Source organism: Neopelma chrysocephalum, unplaced genomic scaffold (assembly GCF_003984885.1).
Source record: "Neopelma chrysocephalum unplaced genomic scaffold, ASM398488v2 Primary Assembly neopelma1_108, whole genome shotgun sequence".
NCBI lineage: Eukaryota > Metazoa > Chordata > Aves > Passeriformes > Pipridae > Neopelma > Neopelma chrysocephalum.
In genome coordinates, this window is record NW_020897773.1 from 267133 (window position 1) to 272777 (window position 5645).

The window sequence follows — 5645 nt, forward strand, 5'->3', positions numbered from 1 at the left end:
TTTGAATAATTCCTGTGTGTTTTTCTTTTAAATTTTTAATAACTGAGATTTTTTTTGGTACCAGCTAAGAGTAGCATCAGTTCAGAACCAATCACTTCTGTACTGCATCTGCCACAAAGATCAGATGGAAGGTAAACTACTCAAAGTTGAACTTGAAGAGCTGTATCATTTTGCCAGCAACTGTCCTTTGTGTGTGCAGTTGAGCTTCAAAGAGTCTTAAACCATATCCAGATGACTGATTTCAGTTTGGTTTTGTTCTGCAGTCACTTCTGATGTATTTCTCTAATTCTGCAAGCATAGGGAAATACAATTTACTGATAACACTTGCATGGATTAGCATTATTTCACAACAGGAACTGAAATGGAAGCTGCTCCAGCAGAGCCCTGCTCTGTCCCACAGGGCTTTCGACTCAAGCATGCCATGGAGTTTGTTTCACAGAAGGCCAGTGGACGCTCCTGCTGGGCATGTTCAAATCCTAGTGCTGAAAGCCACCATCAGCTATGACAGAAAATTGTTAGGACAGATGGGTTATGTACCAGCCTGGATCAGTTTTCTGAGCAGAGAGGAGACCTCTTTTGCTCCCCTTCCTCTGCCTGCTGCACCTGGGTGCCCACAGAGCAAGGTAGAGGAGCTCTCAGGTCTCCCTACTAGATTTGAGCCTCAAGCTGTACTTGAATTCTTTAAGACTTCACCTGCTTCCAGATTAGTAGTGAGCACTAATTCTATGTTTACTTGTAAATGCTTTCATTAGTCAAAATATGTGTTCTCACTTGCAAAATATTGCGTGATTCAGTCCAGTCTGTTTTGAATAGTCAGGAAAAAAACACAGAATCATTCACTTTAAAGTAGACTCTTCTCAGAGAAGAGTCATCCCCACACTTGTTTCAGGTGCTGTATATTGAGAGAAGGTTACTTATTCAGGAGGAATCAGCTCACCTCTGACTGCGACATCTGTTTACAGGCACCACTATGCACCCTCCTGCACAAGTCCTGATCTTTGACCATTTGGTTTTGCCTTTCCTCTGTCCCCTGTGCGGCCTTATATTTCAGAGCTGGAGACCATCCCCTCTCATCTTTAATGCACATGCAGACATTTGCTGTGGTGCGAGGGAGCTCTGCCATATACTGATATAACTGAACACTTCCCCAGGGGCTGCTCAGTCACAGTGCAGATAAAGGAAGTGGGAAGGAAGTTTGCTATGTGATACCTGCCAAACCGATTTTCAGATGTGAGTTGAAGGCCTGAAGCATTTTCTCTCTCCCTTCTGGAGCAGATCTGCTTGAAGGGGCCCAGCCTCCATGAGAGGAGGCACATGAGGATTCTCTTTTTGTGATCTTACGTTACAGCAGCTCATCCCAGGCTCAGTCAGTCATCAATGAGAGCTGGACAAAAAAACAACTGCCTGTAGAACCTTTCTATTTTTAAATATGCCTCTCAGTGCTCAGCACTCTGAGACAGTGATAATGAACAGAGGCAGTACATGAGCATGTCCTTGCCCTGCTCTGCACACCAGGTAAGGGCACTTCAGCCAACTACAACCATGAGTTGTCCACACTGTCAGTATAACTGGGTACGGGAGATAGGCACCAAGGCACTTAAATCCAGCAAAAAAGGGGTTTGATTAGCTACTATCTGAGAAAGAAAAAATCTGGACCTAAAAGGTGTAGACTTTAGAAGCTTAAAAATTATAATTAAACACCTGATATACAGCAAAGTTTGTTCTGAATTCTTACATCGCACTTCTGAAACCTTAAGCCCACAGCTATCAGCAGCTTTAGCTCTTCACCTACTTACCTTAGATACAAAGATACAGTGAAATACTATGACAGTGTGAAAAGTGTAAAATTCAGCTGTGTGGCAGCTGTAAAACCTGCCATCAATTCCTCTCCCCTTTTCAAAATAATCCTCTGGTTTAGCACAACTGCCAATCCCACCACCTGTAGTGCAAGGTTTAATACTAATGAAGTGTCTGTGGGCTGCTGAGAGCATCTGCATCTTGTCCTGTAGCAAGCAACTCTCCCAAGAGCCTGAGATTTGGATTTGACAACCACCTTGAGTGAATCCAGATTCACTTCTGATACTCTCTGGTATTGGCTAACAGGCAGTTATTTGATACAGATAATCAGAAATAATTTTAAAATTTCTGTTAGCAAGTAACTGCATATCAGGTTATTGCAATAGCAATAAGCAGTACAAAAGGACTCCCTGCTCTGTTACAATTTATGTGAGCCAGCTTAGTACTGCCATTCAGACAGGGAGTTTTCTCTAACAAGGCCAAATGTGCTGCTGTTGGGCTGGCTCTGAACTATTTCTTGGGAATAAGGCTCTGAAAGAGTTGCTACAGCCTTCAGGAGAACCCAGAGACACTTTGACACACAAAACATTTTGTTTTGCTCCAGAGCCATTTCTTAGTGAAGCTTCCATTTCTGGACCAAAGTTGCCCCAAAGTTCCTGCCCAAAGAAATTGCTGTCCTAAAAGCCACGCCACGTTAAGTTGCTCCAAAACATGCATTTATCCCACACTGAAACCAGAAGTAGCTGACTCATACTCTGATTTTTAATTACCCAGTTACAGTCCATAAAGAGTCTAGATAAGGGGTTTGGAACCATGGAGATGTCACTTAAACAAACTTGCACTCTGCCTCCCCAGCTGAAGTGCTTTGGAAAGTATCTGCTTCTGGTATGGAAAAACACAAGTAAGGCCATAATGTTCTCATACAGCTCCAGCTAAACTAACTTCCACTACACCCAAATTGGACTTCTGATTTTTAAATTACAAATCATAACGTTCTGAAAAATCCAAGCCACTGTATGCAGCCTTTGGACATCTTACACAACTACACAAGATAAGACTTCATGTACATTAAACAAAAAAGTCAGGCATTACTCAAATTATAAATGAAAGAAATATGAATAGAAATCACACTTTCATATGAGAAAGGAAGTTAAACCATCATTTAGTGAAAAATTGAATCTGTTAAGCCTAGCATCAGCATTAGCTCTAGATCCATGAGAGGCACTATTCATCACCACCGAGTCAGCTGCAATTGCTTGGGGGCAAGACTGGGGTTCTAGAGAGTCAATCAAGTATAAATTCTGGTTTACAGCAGGTGCAATACATAATATGCATTAAATGAAGACACACTTTTGACAGAAAGAGGAATGGAAAAATCCTTCTGGATACTGTGGAAAGAGACAAGGAATAAATCCATATTGATTTCAGGGTAGCTTATTTTAAAACACTGAGAAATGATGCCACTTGTTTTACTTGCTGTAATAGCACTTCAAGGAACATAATTCACACTAAAACTGTCTTGCTAAGGATTAGTTTTCTTTCATGGAAGAAATATCCTGTGCAGCGCCAGACAGCCCTGATGGTGTTATGCCAATGCTGGTAGAAGAATTAGCCCCATTACAATTGTCAGTTGTCTTCTGGAGAACAGTATTTATAAACAGATCTGTGCTGAGTGACAGCTCTTTCCCCTTGCTAGATGTAGTCCAACCATCAGTCTTTGAAATACCTTCCTGACTGGATTTAAAGATGCTGAGGATGCTTATGCTCTCCCCGTGTTTAATAATTCAATGTCTGCAGTTTTGAGGATATGATGAACAATAAAAGAGATTTAAATGATGAGTTTCCATCTTCTTAAATGAAAGATAATCCTCCTTTGCAGCAATAGTTCAAACCACTGCAGATGATCAGTGCGGAGGGAGCACAGTAGAGGGAGGAGGTGAACAGAAACGTGAAAAGACAAAACTTCCCTCAAGCTCCTAGGACTCAGTCAAAGACACCAACATGACAAACATTAACTGTGTGTGAGCAGTGACTCGTGACTGTTTGAGCAGCACAGAGAGGTGCAAGGAGGGAGGCTGACTGCTCCACCTTGCCTGTGCTGCCTCTCCCAGCAGCTGCAAGGGGCCCAGCATCCTGCCTGGCCTGCAAGGCCTCCTGCCCCCAGCTCAGCTGCCTGTCCATCGCAGCACCAGCAGCTGCCACCTGCTCTGGGCCCAGGAAGGGCCCGGCCCTGAGGGAAGGTGACAAGAGGAGACATACCTTTAGCTCTGAAATTCCTGCCAGATCCTGACTTGCCCCCCTCTGGTATCCACTCCACAGCCAAGGTAAAAACAACTTTTGCCCATCCTGCTTATACTGGCTTCCTGATAATACCCCATCCTTCCTTCTTAACCTGATCCACCTACTGTTCCTTCACTCCTAGTTGTCCATTGCAGAAGGGAACATGGATGTGTCCCACCTGAGGCATTCAGATAAGTGATAGGTATAAACAACTTCCCTCTGCATAGGGGAAAGGCCTAGCCCAACTAACATTGTTCCCACTGTGCCTGTATGGCATTCCTTGCTCAGGATGATTTCCTGAGCTTGGGTTATAGCTCTGCTCCAGCTGTGCCAAAGTAGTCCTACTCACTTTTGGACTATGGCCATTGCTGCCTTGTAGGATCTCTTCTCTGCTCAGTAACCTTTCAACTTCCCCAAAGGGAGGAAAGTCTGAGAACAGCTTTATTTTCAACAATTCTTAAACTCTTTTGCAGCCAAGCCTGCATTGTTGGGGTGGTTTTGAATGCAAACACATTTGTACCTCTTGAGTTCTAGGAATTCTTGTACGGACTCAAGGGAACTGAGGTCCACCCCTGCATTTTTGTCTCAATGGAAATTTTCTTGTTTCACGCCAAGTCTTTCGTGGCTGATAAAGCCTTTTGCAGCGATCAGAAGATATTCCTAATGTTTTAGAGAAACCAGAGACAAAGAAAGTTTAAGTGAATACCTCATACAAACTAAGCAGAAGAACCCACTGCAGAACACAGATGATGTAATTCTCCCAACTTCACCGCTATGTCTTTTCTTTTTTGAAGCTAAATAACAGAAATGATTACTTAAATGATTCCTCTTAAAGGTGCTCAACTGATTTAGTGCTCAACTGATTTAGTTCTCAATTTTTGCCCTTTTTTTCCCATCAAATTCTGATTTCTCATCTCAGAAGGGAATGAATTTTTCTTATTTTATGAACATTTTTGAAGTTACAGATGTCAAATATAAAAGAATAAGAAAAGCCTACTTCATTCTCTAAATCTAGAATCCTGTCATAAAAAAATTCAATGCTTGCAACCAAATTATGGTACTTAGCAATTCTTTAAATCACTTCTTTTTCCATTTCCATCTATGGAGATAGCTGCTGGTTTTATTTCTCTATGTCTATGGATGGAGGGAAAAAATACCAATAATTTGCCTTAGGAAAAAAACCCCTATTTAGAATTAAAAATAAGTTTTGACATGGAACATCTTCACTTGAAAGAAGCGACTTGGTGCTTTACATTTCAGGAGAGCAGGCTATAAAAAAGCTAATCAGTCTGAAAAGCCAAGTATAAACCACCACGAAATGCATGAAACATCTTCATACAGAAGGAAGGCGAGCTGTGTACAAAAATACATCTCTCTTACATTCTCTCAGCTCTGTCTTCCTCCTGTACTGCAACTTTTTTTAAAAAATGTCAATAAACATCTGAGAAGCACAACAGATAGATACCTTTCAAAACCATTAACTTCCATCACAAACTTTTGCCCTTTGTGTCACTACATAAAAATGGGAGATTCACAACCACACAGCAGTAATGATATGAGACAGCAAA